Consider the following 14,363-nt stretch of genomic DNA (forward strand, 5'->3'; position numbering starts at 1 on the left):
ACCACAATTAAAAAGTGCTAAAATTTTGCTATTTTACATAATTTAAGACCCTCCGGTCTTGTCACTTTTTTGGGGTTCAGGACGGTTTCCCCACTTTTTCATGCTTTTCTCCCAGTTCACTTTTTGTACAAAATTCATGAAACCTCGCCGTGAGTAGTGCAAATTTGCATTTCTAATATGATTGCGCGTTTCTCGAGTACGCGCATTAGCGCAAAGTATTCGCGTTTGTTATCAAATTTGAACCTAAATTCCCCCCATAGTGTGTAAATAAGACCATCTTTTTTTTTTTTTAAATAATGGGAAGCATGAGTTTTTTTTAACTAGCTAACAGCAATGTTCCGTGATATTAGGACTGTTTCTGTTTAGTCTGTATAGAAAAATAGTTATCACCTCTCACAAACACAAATAAATAGTACATGTTCGCAAGATAACCGGTAAACCGGTTAGTGACTGCTATAGGTGGGTAATAATAATAATATGCTGTACATGACGGGTTGTGTATGTGCCTGTGGGGGGCGCTAGAGCGCGCTATGCCTAGGGTACCATCCCGCGGGAGCACGCTCACCGTCCGTGCACGCGCCTGGACCGTCTCCCCGTTCAGGTAGGTGGGCGCGCGCCTCGCTGCTCCGGGTCTGAGTGATGCCACGCGCGCTCCCGTCTCTTGGAGGGAGCCGGGTGTCGGGAGCGCGCTGGGGATGCTGCTGCTGCTGATCTGAGCTGAAGCTGCGGAGAAAGGCAGCTGCTGTGCGAGTGTGTGTGTGCGGCGCTCCGGAGGACAGAGCAGCATCAGATAACACCCTGCATCCCCTAAGCAGGCACCGGAGCTGAGCATCCTGCAGGAGAGGTAAGCTGAGGATGCATAGAGCCGGTGTGTGCACCTGCAGCATATGCAGCCATGGAGCTGAGCCTGTGGTGGGTGGGGAACTGAGCTGTCAGTGCCACTAGCAATCTTCCCCCTCGGGGCTGAGGCTGAGTTGCTGCCCGGCAACACATGCATCCTGCAGTAATCGGTTTATGTCTGTGCAAGCTGATCACGGAGCTACTGTGATGGTCACGTCCACGCTGTCTTCACCTCACTGACGCCCACAGAGAGGAGACTGCTCGGGAAGTTTTATGATTCCGTTGCTGTCTGCAGTGTGAGCCGTGGCCCGAGCACTCACCCCTCCGTGCCACCTTGTTATGCTGTGTAACTTGCCCTCGCTTCTCCTATAGGAAACCCGGCCAGACCTGGGTGCCCACGGGAGGCTGTGGACATTCATTCTCACTGATCGATTAGTAAATGTGAGTGATATCCTCAGGGGACATTGCCCGGCATTACTTGTGTCCAGCTCATAGATGTGCCCTCAGTCTTAGTGCTACCTAAGGGTGGCAGCAGCAGCAGTCACCCTGACATCTGTGCTGTCAGCTCCCCTCCTTCTTTCCTTCATATTATTATTATTATTATTATTATTATTATTATTATTATTATTACGCAGGGCACTACTAGTGCCCATCGCTCTTCCCATACTGTCTGGCCGATACAATGGAGTTCCCAATGTTACTTTTATTTCAGAAATTGGTGCAGCAACTGGTCTCCCCATTACAAGGTACAAGTACACCCCCACCCCTTCCCATTACAAGTTGCATTCAAATACGCATTGAATATAGAAGATCCTGAATAAATAATTTACTAATGCGCTGTGGAGGTTGCTAAAGATTTGCTGTTACAAGACAAAATATGGAGCTGAAAAACAACCACCAGCAAAAACTGCTGTATGTGGTATATTCCTATGCATTCATTTCCTCCCAGTAATTACTGACACTTTTGCAGATATTCATGTTACTATTTATTTATGTCTGCCCTTTAGTTTATGGCTTTATAAAGGTTATTGTTGATTGCCTGAGGCCACTGAATCACTCTGTTGATTTGTCCATGTATTGTGAAGCAAAGGACTGGATTACTAATGGACAACAGTGTATGTTATAGAACAGCAATAACCTGGTGTCATGATATACTGTAGGCATAAAGTACTATACAGCATATCCACATTTCCAATGTTGATTAAACAATAATAATTCACATTTACTATTGTAATATAATGGGAATTTTGTGTCAGATCTTTGGTGTTGTCAGTGTTGTGCAGCAAGAGATGCCATCATTCCTTGTGCTATTGTAAATGCATGAAGATGTATATGTGAAATCAGAATGGCTTTTAATTTAGTGTTATCATTTGTGTATAAGCTCATTATTTGCAGGATATTGTCCACATGTCCAGTCAGTTATGTTTCACTTTACCTCCATTTCATAGACTACTCAATTTGCAGACTGGTGACACTAATCCTTTAGAATTACTACTGTATTAAATGATGTTACAGTGTAAAAATGATTTTTTAGCAAACAGAATATACTGTAAGTGTACCTGTCTGCTACAAGAAACTGGTTTACACTTTGCACAGAAGTTTGTTGAAGGCAGTTTGATGAATACATCTTTGATACTAATGACATAACATGTAGCTGTATCAGGTACTTATCAGTATAATCAATGTAATATTCTATTGCCAGTCAGATCTGTTTGTGTTACGACTTACAACACAATTGTCCGTAGAAATGTATATTTTTGCTTAATGGAAGATAAAACTTGGAACATCTGTTTCATCAAAGTAGCTCCTCAGACTGCGAGTGTGACACTTTGCTGTGACATCATAGCCAAGCGCCATTCTCCCAGCATAATACTGACATTGAAGAGAATGTCTTAAGTATAAGGATATTGGATTCAGCTCCTTCTTGTGAAAGGCCGTGTGGGGTGTGCCTCAGGATGAGTGGCATTATGTCAATTATTCAGTGTTTTAGGCACCCATTCTTGCCCTAGTCAGCTGCCTAGGTTGTCTAATTGTAGCCCTGGGCAAGTATTGCATAAAGACTGCAAAAGAAAATAGCAATTTTTTGTATGCAGAACCTACCATAACTGATCAATAGCTCCTGCAGTTAGGTAACTAGCGAATCAGGGTCAGCTTATTGCTTAATTATTGTTGTTTTCTGGTCTGAAGCTGTATAATGTGCATTACAGTCTTATATACACTATGTAGACAAAAGTGATTGGACACCCCCACACAAGCGAAAGACATACCATTGCACACGAGTTCCAAATGGCCACTAATGTGGCCTTTTCGACAAGAACACTACGTAGGTAGGCCCATGCACTCGCAGTTCTATGGAAACAACAAATGTTTTTATCAGGATTGCAATGCCACCTTTCATGTTTCCAGGGCAACGCTGGACTGGTATGCAGAAAATTTGGTAACCAGGATGGACTGGCCAGCTCAGAGTCCAGATCTAAACCACATTTAGAACCTCTGGGATGGAGCAACAGGTGCGTTCTAGGCTGACTCAACCTTCTTCAGTGTCACAGTTGGTCACTGTACTTAAGGTAGAATGTCAAAACATACCACCTGCTGTAGTCCAGGAACTTGTGGACGATTTGGCAAGAAGGGTGTCTGCAGTAATCACTGCACGTGGTGGATCTACAAAGCACTGACGTCAATAAAATCTTGTTGATCTATTTGCTGTCAGTGTCCAATCACTTTTGTCTACGTAGTGTATGAAGAATTAATAATATGTAATTCCACACAATAGTGCAATAAATATCAATTTACTTCTTTAGTCATTTGTAATATGTTAAATCATGCCTGGCCCTCATACACAACTGTATACACAAAAAAAAAAAGAATTATTGCTATTGCCACCGATAACCCTTAGCAGTGATAAGTTTTACCTTTCTTTGGGGAAGCCCTTATTAATGGTTAATGCAGTGTAATTTGTACCTCTGTTCTGTTATCACCATCTCAGCATGGCTATAACAGACTGTAAACATTAAAGTGTGTTATTCTTTTTACATGCAATCTAGCTCATACATGAGCACATCTCCAAAGACTGACCAGGTGAAGCAGTAAGTAAACCTTTACTGATTTGGGCCTCCAGCGCAGCTGACTATCTCTTCTGCCCTGATGATATATATTTGTTAAGTTGTGGTGATAAATCATATTAAAGTAACAAAATAAAGTCCTTGTCATTGCTGCTATAGGAACTCTGGGCCTGATTCAGACCCGCTCGCGAGCACTGAGCGCTCGCAAGCATGTCGATGTTAGGCCAGTGCGCATATGCACGACGGACCCGGCTCCGTTGTGCGAATGCGCGAGACCCGGATAGCGACGGGCAAGCCGTCGCTATGGGTCTCGCTACAAAGGGGGCGTGCTGTCGATGGTGGTTGACAGCACGCCCCCTTTGGTGGGCGTGCCGGGGGCGTGGCTGGCCAGACAGAGGCGTTCCCATGGGAACGCCTACCGTCTGGGGCCGGCCCCACTGACATCACAAGTGATATCAGTGGGAGTGCTTTTGGCTCTGATAGAGCCAAAAGCACTCCAGGGCTTGCGGCAGACGAGACCCTACCACAACGGTCTCGTCGCAATCGTGATGGTCGCGATGGTCTTGACCATCGCGACCATCTTTTTGGCCGCTCGCTATAGCTGTGGGTGTTCACCCACAGCTATGCGAGCGGCCAGGAGGCCGCTCTAAAAAAGAGAAGGAGGGCACTGATTCAGAGCGAGCGCTCTGATAGAGCGTCCGGCTCTGAATCAGGCCCTCTATTTATAAATAGGCCCGTTAGTGTCTTAACTACAAAGCTGAATGCTACATGCCCTGGGGATAAATTACGATCACAATGGAAAGTCCAAATGTGCCATAAACCATGTCAGTGGAGAATTCTATCTCACCCTTTATTTGTAATCCCGGGATTCAGGATTAAAAAAAAAAATCTCAATTCCCGGGATTGAATTGTACCCATGATTCGGCCTACTGAAGTAGCTACCCCAGCAGGGCTGGATTATAGGTGGAGCGGTCAAGGCGGCCGCCCAGATGCCCCCACACATTGGGGGCCTCCATACGCAAACATTGCTCCGAACCATACCACTCTGGACCCTCCCTGGCCGGCTCCCGGCAGCATTACAGTCATTGATGGACGAGTTTTGACTTGAGATGGAGAAAGCTTTGTCTCCTCCTCTACATTGGGTGGCCCGGCCATGACTGACTATCGAAGCCCAGCCACCTCATTGACTTAATGCTGCGATTCATGGATGTTTGGGTAAGAGGTGTGGCCTAATGCAGTGACATGCCCACCCCCACCAGAAACCTGATACTGACACAGCTACTATGTGTGTGCTCGCAGTCTCTCTCCCTCTCTCTGTCCCTCTCTCGCTCTCTCCTTCCCTCCCTCCCCCTCTCTCTCTTTCACTCTCCCCTTTTTTCCCCAACTCACTTTTCCTCTCTCTTCCTCCCTCTTTCCCTCTCTCACCCCCACTCAAAATCCTGCGTTTGCCCCTGGCAGTAAACTAGATCATGTCCGCGATGCTTCCGGGAGTCGGTTCACAGCAGTGTTGTGGACAGGATGTAGTATGCTGCAACCTTGCCGGTCAATGAAGAGTCCAGAGACAAGTTAATAGGCATAGTAGTGGCTGCAAGGGGCTGTGGCAATTTTATTGGTAGGGACCCCCATAACTTAGTTGTCCTGGGGCCCCCACAAGTCTTAATCCGGCCCTGTGCCCCAGATTCATACATTGACTGCATGGAGAATGGCGGGGGGATAGTATCAGAGCAGGTTTACATGCTCCCTATTTAACATTCCGCAAACAATTGAATCGCCCCCATTGTTCCACACAGGAAATAAAACACCAAAATTCATTGCCCCCACAGGAAAAAAATAAAACCCACATTCATACTACTGTGACGGTTGTCTGCAGTGCACGGAGTCTCTCTGTGCAGATCAGAAGAGTGCAGTGCACTCAATGTGGTTGGATTTATGGGTCAGCGTGTGGCTGCGTGACCTATGGCGTCACACTGTTTGTAGGTCACGGCCCACGTCTGAGCCAACAGAATAGCCCAGTGCTGCCCAGACTAAAACAGTTAGCTAGTGACTGCCCAACTATGAAGGATGGCACACCCATTGTAAGCAATACCAAAATCCTGGGATTGAAGCATCCATTCCTGGGATTAAAATCACGTACTTTTTGGTGCTAAATCCCGGGATCACGTATTTAGATTAGTATAGCTGGTTATTTAACATTGCTGAGAGGCAATGGGTCCAGTGAAGTATGGACTAATGCTGTCCATTCTGGTGTCACAATATCCAGCAATGAAGACTTTCCCTATGCCCAGTTATAGACAGCTGAGTAATATCCTATTAGTCCTGGGGCTGGATCTTGGTCCCTGTGTTAGTTTGGTATTGTGTTGCATGCTAACTGTACACCCTAGGATATGACTTCTCTCTTCTGTCTCTATGCTCAGACAGCCAACAGGTCAATAAGCCACAGAGTCTCCGTCCTTTAGTTAAGCTTACAGTGGATGCTTGGATGTGCTCTGACTGGCACAGTCACTCATCACACTGCTAATAGGTAAACAGCAATTGTGCCCCAAATAGCGCAGCCTGATGGGCATAGAAATACCCAGTCTCAGCTTGTTGAAAGAGGAACCATTCTGCCACTCACCACCTTTAGCTCCAGCACACCTTCTTTTGTTTGTGGGAACCTGTGCTAGCATTGGGTTGGACATTAGTAGAGGGGCCTAACTGGGAGATAACTCTCTGTGGATGAGGTTTTAGCTCGTCTGGGGCTGTTGATCAAATGAGCTAGTTGGAATTATACAGATGAGTTTATTCAGTAAAACTATTGGGATAAAAGAATGGTGCAGTGGTTCCCAAACTCTCTGGCATAACGGTGCCCTAGAGTATCAGCATTTTTTTAATGGCACCCCTAGGCTAACAGTTTCTTATATAGAAATTCAGAAAAAAATATTAAGTTAAGTAAATTGTACTAACCTGTCATTCTTAGGTTCAATTGTGTGGTGATGGTGGTGGTGGACAGGGTTGTGCTTCTGCTTGTCCACATATTTTATGATTGGCAGCCACTAGGTCCGGTTTTGCCTATCAAATTGACCACAAATAATTTGATTTCATCCTAGACACTAAATTGTGGCACCCAGTTTGGGAACCAATGGTGTACTGTAATTATAAGTCACACATTAATATTGTTTCTAGAAATAGGGAGAGAGGAAAATTGAACATGCTTGGGTTAAAAAAAAATATATTTTAACTTTTGAATAAGGGTGCAAGGTGGACTTGACCTTTATTATGTGGCCAGGTACCCACATCTTGCAACACATTATAGAAAGATATAAATGACAATACATTGAAAAAGTACCATGATTTCTAGGACTGCACTAATTGCAGGTTATTAATAACAAAAAAATTTAAGAATAAAATATTCTACATGAAATATTGAAATTTAATCTGGTCATTAAGGGTTATCAAAATATCCTGCATAGATTTAACAAAACCTGAAGCATTATTAAATGTATGTATGAAATGAATATGTTTATCCAGAGATTTCTGTATTGTTAAGGTTGAGTGTGTACCGTACCTCGTTATCGAGGTGTCCCGGTGGGGTGCCGGCATTGGCAAGTGCATACACAGTTGCTGATGCAGGGATCGGCGGCGGGAGAGCAGGGGCATGGTCTTCACCGACTATGTTGCCTGTCGGATCTGCAAGCCGGTCTGACGGACGATGTCTCTGACGATGCACGGGAGTGACATCGAGGGTACATTCTAGACGATGTGCCCAGACAACATATCGTCTAGTGTGTACCCGGCATTAGATTTCCACCTACTTTCAATGGAGCCTTTTTCGGGAGCAGTTTCAGTAGTCTATAATTAGAACCAAAAAATGTATTCTTCATAACCTGTACTTGCTTGATACAAATGTATTGCTTTCTTATAAATTGAGAAATCAGATTTCGTTTATGGGTGCTATAATGTAAAATATCAGTAGAGTAACGGAGTGGAGCTCTTACCATCTTCTATAGTAACCCAAACATCCGAAAGTCTGATACAGTGATAACAGAAGAAGGATTGCAATGGTGCAGATCAGAAACTCTAAGGAATGTTCCCAGCACCTTTTTGAAACCATACCACAAACAATTCAGGCTATTCGGGGCATAGTGGGGTCTTACCCAGTGCTAGAAAAGTATACCTAATAAAGTGGCCACTGAGTGTAAATACCCTGACATTAATAATTTAAAGGAGACACATATTGCACCTGCTATTGTAGAGATAGTTTTGCCATGGTGAGCGGAGGACGTACTTCCCAACTTCCAGCAAAATGGCATTATATAATAATAGTCATAAATGGCTAAACATCATTATATAATAATAGGCAATGTATTGCTTTAAATGGGGTACTATAGATTTTTATACAACCAAATTAGAATGGCTGAAAATGGTAAAATAGAGAATGGCTAACTGGGCAAAGTACAGCTATAAAGGCGTTATAACAGTGAACTTGTCACATTCCGCCGCACTACGACTGCTGTGCGAGGCGAACGCCGGGTGAATGTCCGCTGAATTTCTGCCCACCTCCGCCCACCTCCTGTCCATCACTCTAGGATTACTCCGGATTGGCTCCTGCATCTATACCCTGCTAGTGCAAATACTGCTGTGATGCCGGTGATGGAGTTTTCGTGTTTCCAGTTCTGGCTTTGTCTCCTGTCACCCAGTCGAGCTCCAGTTTTCCTGCCTTCTATATTGTTTTCTGCCATTAGTGTCATCCAGGCGGCACGGTTTGCATATCATCTACCTGCCATTAGTGTCATCCAGGCGACGCTGTCCGCAAATCTGTCCTCTGCCGTTCGTGTCATCCAGGCGGCACGGACAGTACTCTGTGTCCAGAGCACGCACTACTGCGTCAGCTGCTTGTGTGAACCCGGCGGCACAGGCTGCACTACTGCGTCAGCTGCTTCTGTGAACCCGGCGGCACAGGCTGCGCTACTGCGTCAGCTGCTTGTGTGAACCCGGCGACACACGCCGCATTACAGCGTCAACTGCTTGTCAACCCTGCGGTACAGGCCGCACTACAGCGTCAGCTGCTTGTGTCAACCCGGCGGCACAGGCCGCATTACAGCGTCAGCTGCTTGTGTCAACCCGGCGGCACAGGCCGCATTACAGCGTCAGCAGCTTGTGTCAACCCAGCGGCACAGGCCGCATTACAGCATCAGCTGCTTGTGTCAACCCGGCGGCACAGGCCGCACTACAGTGACTTCAGTGCACAATCCTGCATACCAACACCAGTGACTTATTACTGCAGCCCCCAAAGGCCGCTTAATATTCTACGGTCCACCGGCCACAGCTAGCCAAGGCATACCTGCTCTCAAGGCTGCTGCACGGCCCAAAGGCCGCTTCATATTTTACGGCCCACCGGCCATAGCTAGCCAAGGCATACCTGCTCTCAAAGACTGTTGCACGGCCCAAAGGCCGCTTCATTATCCACGGCCCTCAGACCCATCTAGCCAACTTACTTCCAGCTCTCAAAGCTGTTTCATGTCCGCATCCAGCCAAGAATTCCAGTTCTCATACTCTAAAGAGTCATGCACGTGCCTTAACAGTACTACAACCAGACTTTATTATCAGGGACACTAGTGTTGAAAATTCGGAACAATATATTTTTTGTTTTCAATTTTCATCACATACAGGTATTGTAGATTAAATTGTAGTTCTGGAAGATACTAACAGCCAGTCCACATTAAGCTCAGAATTAGTAAATAAGTATTAAAAAAGTCACAAAAGAAGTGAAATAAAAGGATGAAAGGACATACTATGCTTTTATTAAATGTTTCAACTTTTACCTTTTAATATAAACATCTTAACTCATTGCTTTTAAAGTATAAGGGTTAATTTAGCTGGAAACTGTAGAAAAACTGTAATATATTCAGAGAAACTTTAACACATTATTTTGGTCAGCCATCAAGATATCGGTCTGATTTCTTAATATGTTCCTGCAACAGTTATAAGGCTACTATTGTCTATAAAGGGAATGGGATAGAAATACCGGTGGCTGTCACCCCCCCCAACCCTGTACCTCACTTAGTGGTACTTAACCCTAACCTCCCCCCCAGTGCCTAACCCTAACCTCCCCCCGGGGGTGCCTAACCCTAACTCCTCTTACCGCTCCCTAAACATAACCCTCCCGGGGGGGTGCCTAACCCGAAACTCTCCCTGGGGTGCCTAACCTTAACCCTCCCCCCTAGGGGGGCCTAACCCTAATCTACCTCCCCCCAAACCTAACCCTAACCCCACTAGACTACCTAATCCTAACCCTCCCCTGCAGCTAAGGCTAAGGGTCCCCTGAATTTACCTTCATTCGGGCTGGCATCCTCCTCGTTTCGGTGTCGGGATTAACATAGGCGTCGGCATTTCGACGCCTATGTTAAATCCGTTGCCGGGATTCCGCTGTCGGGTTTGAGACATCCCCTACAAAGAGATCATTTCTCATTGTGTAACTTGACATTCAGTATTAAAATGTAAAAAGCCCTTTTTGAGTACAATATCTTTATTTTATGTGCACATATTTTTGTTCATACTATATATAAAATAGGCTATATAAAACTTCAGATATTGGTTTATGTACTTGGTTTTAGTGTATTATGGACATAACTTCACTAATGGAGACTAATGTACAAAACATCTCATCGCTCCAAAAAGTTCAATGTTGCCCTGAAGCTAAAAATGAATGATTTTAATGTCCTTCACGGTACATGTGGTTCTGGTGCATATAATTTTAGGTTGTGATTGCGTGCTCTCCCAGTATACAGTACACACAATAGGTTCCCAAAGAACATCTACAACTTTTCATCGAAAGTTTAGATGTACAGTATTATCAAAAACGTTTAGTGCAGCAGAATGTATGTCTAACCATTATTCAGAAAAGGACATTCATTTATTATGGAGGCCAAGTACAATGGAAAAGATCAAACAAACAATATAGGTCTAAAACTTTATTCAGTATTGTACAGAGACCGATGGCTTTTAATCTGTTGTTGTCCATGGTCTAGGATTGTACTTTCATTGGGACAAACTAAGGGATCTATTCAGCAATAGTGACAATGTTGCCCAGAATATTATCGGGCAACATCGTCACGATTTTTTATCAATTATTGAAATTTATGGATGCTATTCAGCATTATTTTGAGCAGGGACAGCGATTGCGGTAACACGCTATCCCTGCTATGTTACAGAAGGCATTGTTATCGGTTTCCAAAAACAATACCTTCTGTTTCTGCTTCTGCGCATGCTCAGTCATGCGCTCGGAAACAGGCTCCGTCCCTGCCTTGCGGTGACCGCCGAAGGGTAAATCCAAATACAGCCTGTCCAAAGTGATTGACGTGTATACAGGCTTTATATTAGTCTCTATACATGTATATTTATGTGCTTTTATATTTATCATTATCTATAAATGTTAAATATAAAAGCACATAAATATAAAAGTATACAGACTAATATAAAGCCTGTATACACATGTCAATCTATTCAGACAGGTTTGACATGCTCTAGAGTGACTTACCTGTCCGCAGTCACAGCAGAGCAGGGATAAAGACTGGGCCGTGTTACAGGGCGCTGCAGGGACTTATGGGAAAATTTCCCTATGTTCCTGCAGTTTTCGGGGAATTTAATGTACTTTCTACAAATTACGCCATTCTGAGATGGCGTTATATCAAGTAAAGATTTTTCAAGTAATTTAAGGCTTTTTGCTTTGCTGAATGGCTGATCCCTACAGTGCGGTACTCTGCGAGATGGTAATTAATGGAGAAGATAATTGCGGTATCTTCCCCATTAAGCCATTGCTGAATAGTGAATTTACATAAACAATACAGATTTGACCCCTAAGAATCTTAAGTGCAGTTCTGCTCTACTTAAATGTAATTGTCTTGTGTGTGTGTGCTTTAATATTAGGATAAGCAACAAAAACATGAAAAATGAAATACAATATTACTATCCAGCCTTTAGTCAATGTTTCTCTGAAAACCTTATTTTATTAGCTCACTTCCTTTCTCGCGAACCTATTTTTAATATTGGACAGTACCCATAGTTACATTACAAGCAATTTCCAACACAGTTCACTAACACTTATGCTTATGCACATTTCCCAAGTCCTGGCTGTGAAATGTTCTGTGGTAGTGGTCAGTGCTGGCAACTGTAAGAAAAGTATGGGGAGTATCTAAATAAACAAAAAGTAAGTGATATGCCAGAGTGGAACCTACTTTTTTTTCCCTACACTCACCCAGATGTGTTGCTCATTTTAATGGATTGCTGTTCTCCACACCCAAAAAAAAAATCAGTAAGAAGACTCCATTTCTCCAAAAAATATTACTAATGCTGGCCATACACTCTGCAATTATCGGGTCGATCCGCCCGATATCGGCGGATCACCGCGATAATTGTAGTGTGGGGGGAGGCGACCGAGGGTTAAATATTGCTCGGTCGGGCATGCTGGATTGTCCAGCATGCCCGTCCGATGCGATATTTACCCGGTAACTGTCGGCCGCATCGGACAGTGTATGCCCAGCGCGGCCGACAGACAGACATATCCTGTGTTCCTTCCTACGGAAGGAACAGGGAAATGTCTCCTCCCCCGGGGGCAGAGCGCAGATGTCGGGCTATACACTGTGAGATTTCTCTCACAGTGTATGCCGGCGACATCTGCTGCTGGCAGCCGGCCAGATAAAATGTCTGTCGGTCTGACAGGCATTTTATCTTGCCGTGTATGCCCAGCATTAGGAGTCTTTTTTTTTTGTATTTTGTTTTTATTGAATTAATCATTTACAAATGATAAAGCTGACAAGTACTTAAAAAAAGCAGGTAAAACATGTGAACAAGGCTTCAAGATTGCAATTAAAAAACTGCCTGCCTATAATTTAGAATGTGTACTCCCTTAGGGGCCCATTTATTAAGGATCGCATTTTGCAATGCGATCAGGGCATGAAGTACCGCCCATGATCGCATTGCAAAATGCGATCATACCGGCCGAATGTATCACCCGACACATGCACGGAGATGGGCTCCGAAAAGAGCCCGTCCCTGCGATGTGGCCGGAGTGCATTCCAGGCTGCCGCGCATGCACAATCCTGCGCACTGCACATGAGCGGCGCCCATTGCGGGAGATCCCTCCGCCGGCTGAAAATGCGGTAAGTGCCCATAGGACACAGCGGCTAACGCTATCTGAAGATGGCGTTAGCTGCTGGGGTCAATATCGGGAATGCGAAGCATTCCTGATATTGATACATTTGGCAGCATCGCATCCCCCATAGAAACCTATGGGGGAGGCGGCTGCCGGCGGCAATGGAGGGATCGCAGCAGGTATCGGAGATACCTGCTGCGGTTCCTCCTTCATACATTCGGGGGATACTAAGTATTTGAGGTAAACCCCCGAAAACAGGTGTTTTCGGGGAATTTACCTCAAATGATCTTTGATAAATGGGCCCCTAATTGTGTGAGGCTATACAGATACTTTGACTAGGTCCAACCCTTGATAACACTGATTTGTTTGCTTGGTTGTAGTATAACCCTCCATAGATGTGGCCCATTCCCATACCCCCTCTTTCCCCTGTGTCTTGTTATATGTTGAAACCTGCTATTTATGATACTGACTTTTTGTGGTTGCACAGTGTGATTGATATCCATGTTTCAAATGCATTGCAATTTTTTTTGTAATACTTTTCAACTGACATCTACGTATCTGTGAGGTCATACTTGTCATTTGTGTGGGAATAATTCAATAAAAACATTGCATAAGAAAAACCATGAACAGAATGCAACATCATATTGCGCGGAGGCTATGGGAGGGGACCTCATCTGTAGTAAATTGTGTGAAAATCAAGCAGGTGAATTGGCGGTATCTAGGGTTGAACCTAGCTGAGGTAGTCGGACAACTTGAGCAGAGATATTTTTTGTAGCAGACTATGAGCCCTGTAATTAGGCTCAAGATAAAGAAAATATATAGAGGAAATTTTGCGCTAATTATCTCAACGGTCTGATATGTGAATTCACCACACAAAACAAGTTTCTATAATATATATACTGTATATACAATTTTTATTTTTACATATATACAAACCTAAAAATACATGTGTAAAAATAAAAATTATATATAAATATATTATAGAAACTTGTTTTGTGTGGTGAATTCACATATCAGGCCATTGAGATAATTAGCGCAAAATTTCCTCTATATGTTTTCTGTTTGTACTGTAGCTATTTCTATGTGGATACAGGTATATGTGCGGCCACATGCACATATTGTTTTTTTTGCAGCTGTGTACTTTAATGAGAAAATGTAATTTTAATACACATATATGTACATCTTTTTATTGATAAGCACCTAAGACCCTGGTTGTATTGGTATTTTCAAGATAAGCAAAAGACAGGTAAGTAGTGGTGTCCCATTAAATAATCTCTGCTGACAAAGCAAATATTTTCTCCCCATATCTGGTGGGATTGCTCATGTACAAC

At 44.0% G+C, this 14,363-nt stretch overlaps 1 protein-coding gene across 18 annotated transcripts in view; it reads left to right on the forward strand.

Annotated features, from left to right (window-relative positions):
• Positions 1–729: 729 nt before the first annotated feature.
• The window catches only part of NRCAM (neuronal cell adhesion molecule), a 263,101-nt gene continuing 249,467 nt past the window's right edge, over positions 730–14,363 (forward strand). For all 18 annotated transcript variants that reach the window (XM_088457770.1, XM_088457830.1, XM_088457808.1 and 15 more), the window contains exon 1: positions 730–844. The gene's annotated coding sequence lies outside the window, so the exon portion shown is untranslated. The remainder of the gene's footprint in view (positions 845–14,363) is intronic.

This window comes from Taudactylus pleione, unplaced genomic scaffold (genome assembly GCF_031769625.1).
Source record: "Taudactylus pleione unplaced genomic scaffold, aTauple2 ptg000041l, whole genome shotgun sequence".
Taxonomy (NCBI): Eukaryota; Metazoa; Chordata; class Amphibia; order Anura; family Myobatrachidae; genus Taudactylus; species Taudactylus pleione.